The sequence below is a fragment of the Periplaneta americana genome, chromosome 1 (assembly GCF_040183065.1).
Source record: "Periplaneta americana isolate PAMFEO1 chromosome 1, P.americana_PAMFEO1_priV1, whole genome shotgun sequence".
Classification (NCBI taxonomy): Eukaryota; Metazoa; Arthropoda; class Insecta; order Blattodea; family Blattidae; genus Periplaneta; species Periplaneta americana.
In genome coordinates this window covers 12,468,261-12,481,956 of record NC_091117.1, presented here as the reverse complement: position 1 = coordinate 12,481,956, position 13,696 = coordinate 12,468,261, and the positions used below count along the sequence as shown (strand labels likewise).

The window sequence follows — 13,696 nt, the reverse complement described above, 5'->3', positions numbered from 1 at the left end:
GTAATAGTTAATCAAAACCTCTAGTGAGATTACTGTTGATAAAAATTTAATTGAACTTAATGTTAATCTTAAAAAAAGAAGATAATTGTTCAATGATAATATAATTATTTTTACAGTAGAAGTAATATATTTAAATCTAATTGCGTGGATAATTTTTTACCAATCTTGGTAATCAATGTCACAAAATATATCTTGATTGTGCTAGGGTTAAGTACCATTAAATTGTCGCTTATAGGCGAGTTATCTCAAACCGATGACTCATTTAGAGACCATGAAATAAATTGTCATATCGAAGGCGTTCGAAATGCTGTTAGCAATAAATATACTTTTAAGTCACGTTCATATATTACATCGTCTGCGTGCAATATTGTGCCTTACAAAGTGTTGTGTTGAATGCGAGTGAGATCCTGTTGAGATTCCGCTGCAATGTCTACACTATAAATAAGAGATGCGTGTTGAATTGGCTCTAAACTAAACTCCACTCGCTTCCTCCCCTCCTGAGTAAATGTAGGCCGCATACGTGTCCGTCCCATTTCCTTCTGAGAGCTCGATATTGAAAGGGAAAACTTTTTCTTTCCTTTTCCAGACTGTGTACTTGAAAATCTTTAGGTTGGCTTGAAGCGGATTCTCCAGAGTGGGTAGACGCACCTGAGTGTTTTGTTAACCAAATCCATCTAATGCAAATCAAAATTTGGAACACATTTTATATATCATCTTACATTACATCCTTAGATTCTTTAGAGTGCGAAGCTTCATACTGTGGGATTGGATCCGAGTTATTTACTTTTAGTGAGAAAGCTTCGAGGAAATTCCAGACATGTTGTTAGAGGACACACAATATTGATGTTGTTGTTTAATATATCAGACAGACATTCAACTGGATTGGTCCAGTTTATCTGTTATATTGACATTCATCTGAATAGGTGCTATTGTTGTTTACCTTTGAGATTGACAATCCTCTTGGATTGGTACTGTTGTAGTTTACCTTTCAAGTTGAATTTCATCTGGATTGGTGCTATTGTTATTTACCTTTCAGATTGATATAGATCTGGATTGGTACTATTGTAGTATACCTTTCAAGTTGAATTTCATCTGGATTGGTACTATCGTTGTTTACCTTTCATTTTGACATTATTCTTGATTGGTACTATTGTAGTTTACCTTTCAAATTGGCATTCATCTGGATTGGTACTATTTTGTTTACCTTTTAGATTGACATAGATCTGGATTGGTACTATTGTAGTATATCTTTCATGTTGACATTCACCTTGATTGGTACTATCGTAGTTTACCTTTCAAATTGGCATTCATCTGGATTGGTACTATCGTTGTTTACCTTTCATGTTGATATTAATCTTGATTGGTACTATTGTAGTTTACCTTTCAAATTGGCATTCATCTGGATTGGTACTATTGTTGTTTACCTTTTAGATTGACATAGATCTGGATTGGTACTATTGTAGTATATCTTTCATGTTGACATTCACCTTGATTGGTACTATCGTAGTTTACCTTTCAAATTGGCATTCATCTGGATTGGTACTATTGTTGTTTACCTTTTAGATTGACATAGATCTGGATTGGTACTATTGTAGTATATCTTTCATGTTGACATTCACCTTGATTGGTACTATCGTAGTTTACCTTTCAAATTGGCATTCATCTGGATTGGTACTATCGTTGTTTACCTTTCATGTTGACATTAATCTTGATTGGTACTATTGTAGTTTACCTTTCAAATTGGCATTCATCTGGATTGGTACTATTGTTGTTTACCTTTTAGATTGACATAGATCTGGATTGGTACTATTGTAGTATATCTTTCATGTTGACATTCACCTTGATTGGTACTATTGTAGTTTACCTTTCAAATTGGCATTCATCTGGATTGGTACTATTGTTGTTTACCTTTTAGATTGACATAGATCTGGATTGGTACTATTGTAGTATATCTTTCATGTTGACATTCACCTTGATTGGTACTATTGTAGTTTACCTTTCAAATTGGCATTCATCTGGATTGGTACTATTGTTGTTTACCTTTTAGATTGACATAGATCTGGATTGGTACTATTGTAGTATATCTTTCATGTTGACATTCACCTTGATTGGTACTATCGTAGTTTACCTTTCAAATTGCCATTCATCTGGATTGGTGCTATTGTTGTTTACCTTTTAGATTGACATAGATCTGGATTGGTACTATTGTAGTATATCTTTCATGTTGACATTCACCTTGATTGGTACTATCGTAGTTTACCTTTCAAATTGCCATTCATCTGGATTGGTACTATTGTTGTTTACCTTTTAGATTGACATAGATCTGGATTGGTACTATTGTAGTATATCTTTCATGTTGACATTCACCTTGATTGGTACTATCGTAGTTTACCTTTCAAATTGCCATTCATCTGGATTGGTACTATTGTTGTTTACCTTTTAGATTGACATAGATCTGGATTGGTACTATTGTAGTATATCTTTCATGTTGACATTCACCTTGATTGGTACTATCGTAGTTTACCTTTCAAATTGCCATTCATCTGGATTGGTGCTATTGTTGTTTACCTTTTAGATTGACATAGATCTGGATTGGTACTATTGTAGTATATCTTTCATGTTGACATTCACCTTGATTGGTACTATCGTAGTTTACCTTTCAAATTGCCATTCATCTGGATTGGTACTATTGTTGTTTACCTTTTAGATTGACATAGATCTGGATTGGTACTATTGTAGTATATCTTTCATGTTGACATTCACCTTGATTGGTACTATCGTAGTTTACCTTTCAAATTGCCATTCATCTGGATTGGTGCTATTGTTGTTTACCTTTTAGATTGACATAGATCTGGATTGGTACTATTGTAGTATTTCTTTCATGTTGACATTCACCTTGATTGGTACTATCGTAGTTTACCTTTCAAATTGCCATTCATCTGGATTGGTGCTATTGTAGTTTACCTTTCAAATTGGCATTCATCTGGATTGGTACTATTGTTGTTTACCTTTTAGATTGACATAGATCTGGATTGGTACTATTGTAGTATATCTTTCATGTTGACATTCACCTTGATTGGTACTATTGTAGTTTACCTTTCAAATTGGCATTCATCTGGATTGGTACTATTGTTGTTTACCTTTTAGATTGACATAGATCTGGATTGGTACTATTGTAGTATATCTTTCATGTTGACATTCACCTTGATTGGTACTATTGTAGTATATCTTTCAAATTGGCATTCATCTGGATTGGTACTATTGTTGTTTACCTTTCAGATTGACATAGATCTGGATTGGTACTATTGTAGTTTACCTTTCAAGTTGACCTTCATCTGGATTGGTGCTATCGTTGTTTACCTTTCATGTTGACATTCATCTGGATTGGTACTATTGTAGTATATCTTTCAAATCGACTTCCATCTGGATTGGTGCTATCGTTGTTTACCTTTCATGTTGACATTAATCTTGATTGGTACTATTGTAGTTTACCTTTCAAATTGGCATTCATCTGGATTGGTACTATTGTTGTTTACCTTTTAGATTGACATAGATCTGGATTGGTACTATTGTAGTATATCTTTCATGTTGACATTCACCTTGATTGGTACTATTGTAGTTTACCTTTCAAATTGGCATTCATCTGGGTTGGTACTATTGTTGTTTACCTTTTAGATTGACATAGATCTGGATTGGTACTATTGTAGTATATCTTTCATGTTGACATTCACCTTGATTGGTACTATTGTAGTATATCTTTCAAATTGGCATTCATCTGGATTGGTACTATTGTTGTTTACCTTTCAGATTGACATAGATCTGGATTGGTACTATTGTAGTTTACCTTTCAAGTTGACCTTCATCTGGATTGGTGCTATCGTTGTTTACCTTTCATGTTGACATTCATCTGGATTGGTACTATTGTAGTATATCTTTCAAATCGACTTCCATCTGGATTGGTGCTATCGTTGTTTACCTTTCATGTTGACATTCATCTTGATTGGTACTATTGTAGTTTACCTTTCAAATTGGCATTCATCTGGATTGGTACTATTGTTTACCTTTCAGATTGACATTCGTCTAGATTGGTATTATTGTAGTTTACCTTTCAAGTTGACATTCATCTGGATTGATACTATTGTTGTTTACCTTTCAGATTGACATTGATCTGGATTGGTACTATTGTAGTATACCTTTCAAGTTGACTTTCATCTGGATTGGTGCTATCGTTGTTTACCTTTCATGTTGACATTTATCTGGATTGGTGCTATTGTTGTTTACCTTTGAGATTGACAATCCTCTTGAATTGGTACTATTGTAGTATACCTTTCAAGTTGACTTTCATCTGGATTGGTGCTATCGTTGTTTACCTTTCAAGTTGACATTCATCTGGATTGGTATTATTGTAGTTTACCTTTCAAGTTGACATTCATCTGGATTGGTACTATTGTTGTTTACCTTTCAGATTGACATTGATCTGGATTGGTACTATTGTAGTATACCTTTCAAGTTGACTTTCATCTGGATTGGTGCTATCGTTGTTTACCTTTCATGTTGACATTTATCTGGATTGGTGCTATTGTTGTTTACCTTTGAGATTGACAATCCTCTTGAATTGGTACTATTGTAGTATACCTTTCAAGTTGACTTTCATCTGGATTGGTGCTATCGTTGTTTACCTTTCATGTTGACATTCATCTGGATAGGTATTATTGTAGTTTACCTTTCAAGTTGACATTCATCTGGATTGGTACTATTGTTGTTTACCTTTCAGATTGACATTGATCTGGATTGGTACTATTGTAGTATACATTTAAAGTTGACTTTCATCTGGATTGGTGCTATCGTTGTTTACCTTTTATGTTGACATTTATCTGGATTGGTACTATCGTTGTTTACCTTTCATGTTGACATTCATCTGGATTGGTACTATTGTAGTGTACCTTTCAGATTGACATTCGTCTGGGTTGGTGCTATTGTTGTTTACCTTTCAGATTGACATTCATCTGAATTGGTATTATTGTTGTTTATCTTTCAGATTGATATTCGTCTAGATACTGTTGTTTACCTTTCAGATTAACATTCATCTAGATTGATCCTATTATCTTTCAGATTGACATTCATCTGGATTGATGCTATTGTTGTTTGCCTTTCAGATTGACATTCGTCTACATACTGTTGTTTACCTTTCAGATTGACATTCTTCTAGATTGATCCTATTATCTTTCAGATTAACATTCATCTGGATTGGCGTTATTGTTGTTTACCTTTCTGATTGACATTCATCTAGATTGGCGCTATTGTTGTTTACCTTTCACATTGACATTCACCTAGATGAGTCCAGTTTTTCTGTTATATTGACATTCATCTGGAGATTAATTGTGATGTAAAATATTGTGCCCGATTAAGATAATGCATTGTGATTGTAATGTCATGTGCTCTGTGTATGCAGTATGGTGTATTGTGACGTAGTTAACTGGTTAGTGTGCTGTAATTCGAGGAAGTTAGGTAATGTGATATGATATACTACGGAGCATATAAAATTAGCATGATGTGACATAATGTAAGTTATTATGGATAATATCATATAAGGTGATACATCAGGTAATTTTAAGATTTATATTGCATGTTTTCTGTTGATGAGGTTGATGTTATGTTCATGTTCACTTGATGTTCTACAATGTAGACTAGAGTAATAGTAATATATTTTATATTAGTGGACTGTAAACTTGTAAAGTATTACACGATTTAAAAAATCTGGATTTAGTACTATTGTTGCCATATCTTGATAATAATGCAGTACATTCTATAAGTTTATATAAAAAAAATGTTTGTTTTGGTGTATAGAGTACACTGCAATACTTCATAGTACATAATTACGACTCACCCTGTATAATTACTATTTAATACGAGAAAAATTCGTACCGGCACCGGGAATCGAACCCAGGACCTCTCAGCTCTGCACGCTGAGCGCTCTTTCCAACTGAGCTATGCCGGGACACGATCCACGGCGCCGGCCGAACCTCTCTCTTAATGTTTTTTACGGCCTTACTACCTGCATTTGAGACGATACAAGTCATATATGCAGGAGCACATATTTAAATGACTTTGTGGCCATATTCAACATCAGTTTGTGACAACTGCTAACAGTTAATACATCACAAATTCATTTTGTATGAGGTCTCGCCCGCCTCATTGAATATTACACGCCTACTATGAAGTAGCCAATATGTATTATTACTATTTAATACGAGAGGTCCTGGGTTCGATTCCCGGTGCCGGTACGAATTTTTCTCGTATTAAGTAGTAATAATACGTATTGGCTACTTCATAGTAGCCGTGTAATATTCAATGAGGTGGGCGGTGAATATGTGATGTCACCCTGTATATTTTAACAATTTTTCCGTTCCCGTTCATGTTCCCGTTTCCTGTTTGTTGTGGACCAGACCTCAATCAGTTTTATTAAGCGATTAAATCGACAGCTATGGTATTTTCTAAACATCGAACGCTATGTAGTGAACTGGATTCAATATTATTATTATTATTATTATTATTATTATTATTATTGGGCGGCCGGGTAGCTCAGTTGGTAGAGCAGCTGGCTACGGACTGAAAGGTCCGGGGTTCGATCCCAGGTGGTGACAGGATTTTTTCTCGTTGCCAAACTTTCAGAACGGCCCCGAGGTTCACTCAGCCTCCTATAAAATTGAGTACCGGGTCTTTCCCGGGGGTAAAAGGCGGTCAGAGCGTGGTGCCGACCACACCACCTCATTCTAGTGCCGAGGTCATGGAAAGTATGGGGCTCTACCTCCATGCCCCCCAAGTGCCTTCATGGCATGTTACGGGGATACCTTTACCTTTTTTTACCTTTATTATTATTATTATTATTATTATTATTATTATTGTCCCGCGCCGTGGCGTCGCGGTCTAAGGCATCCCGCTATTTTTTATTATTATTATTATTATTATTATTATTATTATTATTATTATTATTATTATTATTATTATGTATGACTGCCTTCCCTTGCCCCACGTCTGCTTCATTAGGTTTCAAGTTTTTCTTCGCAGTCCTCTATGCTCTGACTTCCTGCGCTGCGTCTTTGTTTCTCTGGCGTGACACATGAAACAATCGCAACCTCCAGCCGAGAAAGTTAATTCGAAGCACTGGAAACAAAAGACTAAAGGGGTTTATATAAAAAAGAGAAGGTTAGCGTTCCAGCAGTCATCACACTGCGTTATTCCAAAGTTCAATTTCAGCAGATTCTCCTCCGTCTTTATGCAAGCTGACAATTGAAGTTCTGCTGGTGGTGGCATAGGAGAGAAACTTGTTTGTTAATGCTTATAAAAGATATTATACTTATATAACACACAATGACTGGAGAAAGCGAAGTTATGTTTCATATCGTTGCTGTTATGACATCAGTTTGTAGTTAGAAGATACGGTGACGTTTCGTAAATAAGGTTAAGTGCGAAATACATCAGTTTTTTTTAGTTGGTTATTTAACGACGCTGTATCAACTACGAGGTTATTTAGCGTCGATGAGATTGGTGATAGCGAGATGGTACTTGGCGAGATGAGACCGAGGATTCGCCATAGATTACCTGACATTTGTCTTACGGTTTGGGAAAACCTCGGAAAAACCCTAAATACGTAATCAGCCCAAGCGGGGATAGAACCCGCGCCCGAGCGCAACTTCAGATCGGCAGACAAGTGCCTTAACCGACTGAGCCACGCCGGTGGCCCATCAGTTGTTTCTGTAATATATTATTATATATCTCCTGATAAACAAAACGTTAATTGTAAATTACATAAATCTCATGTCTGCCGTCTTGGTTTAGCCCAGTGATGTCAAAGCAAGCGCATTTTTCTGACCTTGACGTCGTGCGCGGGCAGCAAGCGCTAAGTATATTTATGTGATAACTAATAACATTAAGCAGAGGAATTGAAATACTTTTGAACTGAACGTTAAAGTAATGCATATACCCTTAAAATGTCACATTGTTCTTTTTGTATGTAGGAGTATAATAATTCTATCATGTGTACAGAAATATTTGCTTTTGTTGTACTAGGAAAATCTCACTCAGATTATTCAACATTGATATGGGACCATTATTTTATTAAGTATTGTCTGTTTGAAATGTTTTGTTATTGCTATAGTTGTATATAATTTTGTGTTGCAATAAAAAAAAAAGTATGGAAAGAGGAAAGGTTGTGTATATATGAATAAGCAGCCTGTTGGATTAAGAAAACAGTGGTGCACAAACTTCAAACGGAACGTGAAATTTTATGTCGTTATTTTTATATGGCTTCTTTCTGTTTGATATTATCTACATTGTCTGTAAAACAAAAGTACTAATACTAATTTCTTAATATTGCACTTGTGTTTTATATCTTAATAACGTAATAAAGAGTTAAGAAGGAATATTCATATAAATTCCATAGTAGTACAATTATACTGTACTAAATGGGTGAAATACATCATTCATATATCCCAAAAAAGATAAATAAAAAAGATCGAGTATGACATGATAAGTTGGAATTGATATTGATGGTACCTTTGGTCCTATAAAAGTAATCAAGCAACTAATCAAAACAATATTACAGTACAAAGCAAAGTTACCTAGGTGCTGTATATGTTTTAAGTGTAACTAATATTCCATAATAAAACTCTTATCGTATTATGCTTTTAAGGTGATATTTGTGAGCAACTTCCTATCATCAGAATATTAAACCATTTTCTCGAAATGTGCTGAAGCTGTAGAGCTGACATTTTTAGGACACATGGACACGTATCTTTTGCTTATGATGTGACAGAAGTTGCTTTGTTAATTCATTTCCATGCGAATATTTAAAAAAAAATGTTCACTATTTTCAGTAATACGTATTTACGGTATATTAGATTTACGAAAGGCTACTAAATAAATAGGCCTATATCTGAAAATTTCACTTTTCTATAAAAGAAAAAGTTGAGAAAATATTTCTTTTGAATAAAAAATCAAACATGAAAAATGAGCATTAAAATTAAAACTTACATTCTTATAATGCACTTATACTTCTCAGGCAAATCTAAAAATTAACATGGATACATTTTTAATAAGTTCTCTTCCCTTTATCTATTGAATCAGTGCTGGCCATCCCTGAATATAGCTCGACCAAGCGGCATATACTACCTCTTTCTTCTGTCTCTTTCCTTTCCGCTGTAAAGCGCTCAGGCTCTCCTGAGCTCTAAAGCGCGCGCTTGCTTCTACGGGCATCAATTGACATGACTGTCTTAAATTGATTGATCATATTGAGAATTAAACCAATCGCTTTCCCATAACACGCAATGAAATGCTTCATATAAAACAATTTTATCTCGAAAAGGAAGCAAAATCGAGTAAAATTGTATTAAAACTTTTTGGTTAAAATATCTCAAAGTATAACCCCCTGAAATTAATGTATGATATTAGTTACAGTTCACTGTGTATTCATGAAAGTTTGTGAAGATTTTCATTAAAAATTATAAGAACTGCGTACGCATTAAGCATTTCGAATATCTAAAAATGTAGTTTCGAGAAAGAGGTACACTTGTGAAAGGGAATGCAATACTGGCGTATGGAGCAGGCAAATCGCTCTTGGGAGTCAAAGAATACAGAGGGGCAAAAATTCTCATTCTTTCAACTTTCTAAGTGCCCAAGAAACATGTTTGTAAAAAAAAAAAAAACTAATTTTTGTAAAAATTCATAGTGTCCCTTAAAAGCCCATCGCCCTCAAAGCTGATATCCAGTAGTAAGAATTGTTATCATTAGACAATCTACAACGCCGACAATTTTTGAACATGAATAAAAATAGAAACAAAGCAAAAGCTCCAGAAAAAAAATACCTTTGAGAAGATTATTGGATAAACTTAAATAATTCTAAGATCTGATAGATGGTGATCTCCTCTTGTAATAATAATGAACATTCTACATGTCCTCCCAATCCCAATTTCCCTTTTTTTGTCCTCAACTGACGCGTATTAAACATTTTTGTGGCTTCCGCAGCAGATATAGGCCGGTGTTGCAGGCCGCGTTGCCATGGCAGCCGAAGTCCCGGATTTATATGTTGTTAGCTGCGCGAGAGAGAGAGGGGGGTGGCTTACGCTTCCTTCACATAGCGCCAACCACAGTTATTAATTAATTAGGGATTATTTATTTTTATATATGTCCTGCGTGGATTTGAGCGCGGACGGTTAGTTAACACGACGCACGTTGAGTGTCGGGTGCGTGATGGAGTGCGTAAGCCCCGCATCGACCGGTACAGGTGCGTCACATGCGCTACAGTGTGGTCTGCAAGAATATCGTCCTGAGTACACACGACGAGTGAAGTGCGAGTGAGTAGAAATTACTTAGGTTTGGTTAAATCCACCCTCTTTCGCATCCCTTTCTCTTCTCCTACCTCCTTTTACTTTCCTTTACCTCTTTGTTACCTTCTTTTCCTCTTCACGCTCTTCCCCTCCCCAATCTTCCTTTTGCTATTTTATCTCTTGTAATCTTCCCTTAGTCACCTTCTCTAATACTCCATGTCTTATTTTGTTCCATCTTCTTATCTTCCTTAATATTCTTATGCATCTCCTAGTCCATCTTATCTACTTCCTCGTTCTTCTTATCTACCTCCTCGTTCTTCCTATCTACCTACTCATTCTTATCTACATCGTTGTTCTTCTTATCTACCTCCTCATTCTTCTTACCTATCTTTCTCTTATCTACCTCCTCGCTCTTTTTGTCTACCTCCTAGTTCTTCTTATCTACCTCCTTGTTCTTCCTATCTACCTCTTCATTCTTATCTACCTCCTAGCTCTTCTTATCTACTTCGTCGTTCTTCTTATATACCTCCTCATTCTTCTTATCTATCTTCCTCTTATCTACCTCCTAGCTCTTTTTGTCTACCTCCTAGTTCTTCTTATCTACCTCCTCATTATTATCTACCTCCTAGTTCTTATCTACTTCCTCGTTCTTATCTACCTCCTCATTCATCCTATCTACCTCCTCATTCTTATCTACCTCCTAGTTCTTCTTATCCACTTCCTCGTTCTTCTTATCTACCTCTTCGTTCCTTTTATCTACCTCCTCGTTCATTTTACATTATCTATCTTCTAGTTCCTCTCATCTACCTCGTTTTTCTTATCTATCTCCTTATTCTTCTTATCTATTTCCTCGTTCTTATTAGCCACCTTCTCATTTTTTGTCTACCTTCTAGTTTTTCTTATCTACCTCCTCGTTCTTCTTATCTACCTCCTCGTTCTTCTTATCTACTTCCTCGTTCTTCTTATCTACCTCTTCGTTCCTTTTATCTCCTCCTTGTTCCTTTTACATTATCTATCTTCTAGTTTCTCTCATCTACCTCATTATTCTTATCTATCTCCTTATTCTTCTTTATAATTCCTCGTTCTTCTTAGCCACCTTCTCATTTTTGTCTACCTTCTAGTTTTTCTTATCTATTTCCTCGTTCTTCTTATTCACAGCCTCGTTCTCCTTATCTACCTCCTAGTTCTTTTTATCTACCTCCTAGTTCTTATCTATTTCCTCTTTCTTCTTAACTACCTCCTCGTTCTCCTTATCTACCTCCTCGTTCTCCTTATCTACCTCCTCGTTCTCCTTATCTACCTCCTATTTCTTTTTATCTACCTCCTCGTTCTCCTTATCTACCTCCTAGTTATTTTATCTACCTCCTAGTTCTTATCTATTTCCTCTTTCTTCTTAACCACCTCCTCATTCTTCTTATCTATCTCCTCCTTATCTCTCTCAGTCGTCCACGGACAGCCTTCAGTCTGAATGAGGGACTACAATATTATTATTAAGATATCTAACACACAAACGCAGTAGCGTACAGGGCTGGGCAGACGACTCTTTGGCAGTGTTGCCAACTGTAGTGTACGGAAAGTAGCCAAGCAGTAGTAGTTCAAAAGTCGCTAGATTCCTTATTATTAAAAATAGAGAAAGTTTTACTTTTGTGGCTATATGATGCTGAAAAAGTCGCTAAATCCCTTTTCAAGCAATAGAAAAGTTAAAAGGTCACCAGACTTGGTGACAAAGTCGCTAAATTGGCAACACTGCAGTGTACGGATCATCTAGTTTCCAGTCTGTCAGTCGCCAGTGCTTTGCCTTCTCCTGCACAGCGGGGGCCCCCGTTTGACGCCCGTGCAAGCTTCTCACTGTTTCCATGACGACATACGGATCAGCGGAGGATTACATCTGAATTATTTCTGAACGCCCTAATCGTCTGCCAGCCTCTTGAGTGGGGATTATTCTGACGCGAGATTCACACCTCACTGTGATACAGGGCGTCCGGAAACACGACAGACACACCTCTAGTTCACACCTTATTTTACTGCCACATTGCTACGTTATACTTTCCTTTAACCATCATTGTACCTGCATATAATATGATACACAAGAGAAAGGAAATTATCTAGACACACCTTGGGCATATAATCCATTGCTTACCCAATTTGTGTTAAGTGGGACCCTAGATCATATATACCCAAATTGCTCGGCCTTATAGGCTTCGACGGTAACAACTTTTGTCAGGTTTACTATGCTGCCATCTAGTTGTTACATAAGGAGTCACGTCGTAACTCCCATTTGAATTGCATTAGCGACTGTACTGCTATCTAGTGTTCGATTACGGCGGACGGTTGGCGATCCTGGCGGTTGTTCTCTTCAAAGTGCTACCGATTTTAACATAGGGATGAGCTATCTGTTATATATATGATCTAGGGTGTGACCAAACACTGGGTTTTAATTATTATTATTTTTAGTGGGTTATTTTATGACGCTGTATCAACATCTCAGGTTATTTAGCGTCTGAATGAGATGAAGGTGATAATGTCAGTGAAATGATTCCGGAGTCCAGTACCGATAGTTACCCGGCATTTGCTGGTATTGGATTTAGGGAAAACTCCGGAAAAAAAACTCAACCAGGTAAATGGCCCAACCGGGATTCGAACCTGGGTAAGCTGGAATTATTATTATTATTATTATTATTATTATTATTATTATTAAAATAATAATTATAATAATAATTATAATAATAATAAATTTATTGCTAAAACAAAGATACATATTTTTTAATAAAATATTACTCTAGCATCCCAAAAAAAGAGTAGCTATATAGTCTACGTACTCCTGCTCTGGAGAAAGTCTAAAAAATTTTAACGTAAATATTTTATTAATCAGCAGAATAAAAAGTAAAAAAAAAAAAAAAGAAAAAGATATAATATTTGGTACTCCATATTTTGTCCCTAAACAATAATTTTTAATTGTTTTGTTTTAAATAAGGAGAATTAGCAAATTGTATGTTCGGTAATTTAGCTGTTATCTTGTTATAAAACCTTGGACCGAAGTTGATACTGTGATTATGAGCTACAATAGCAGTAGTGGATGTAGTGACATATCAAAAGTTGGTTTACAACTAAAGATGGTAACAATATCAATATTTGACATTTAAAAGTCTGATTTATTTTGCTCGAAGCCGCCACTGCATTGGCGCAATAGCGAGTGCCGCCACTGATTGCGATTTAATGAAGCTGCTGCAGTCGATGCGCTCTGATCCTGTTTGTAATGGCGATTGTTAAACAGGATTTCGTGTTAAAATCCCGGCAAAACAGATCGGTCAACACGAGAGTGAAATTCCAGGGAGAGACAGCCCTTCGGCACGACCTTGAAATGAACCACG

General features: G+C 35.9%; 1 protein-coding gene and 1 non-coding gene across 2 annotated transcripts in view; one reads left to right on the top strand and one right to left on the bottom strand.

The window, feature by feature from the left end:
- The window catches only part of LOC138707426 (uncharacterized), a 516,816-nt gene that overhangs the window by 175,245 nt on the left and 327,875 nt on the right, over positions 1-13,696 (top strand). The gene's annotated exons all lie outside the window — the stretch shown is intronic.
- TRNAC-GCA (transfer RNA cysteine (anticodon GCA)) lies at positions 5,923-5,998 on the bottom strand. Its single transcript has one exon. It is a non-coding gene; the product is annotated as a tRNA-Cys (tRNA).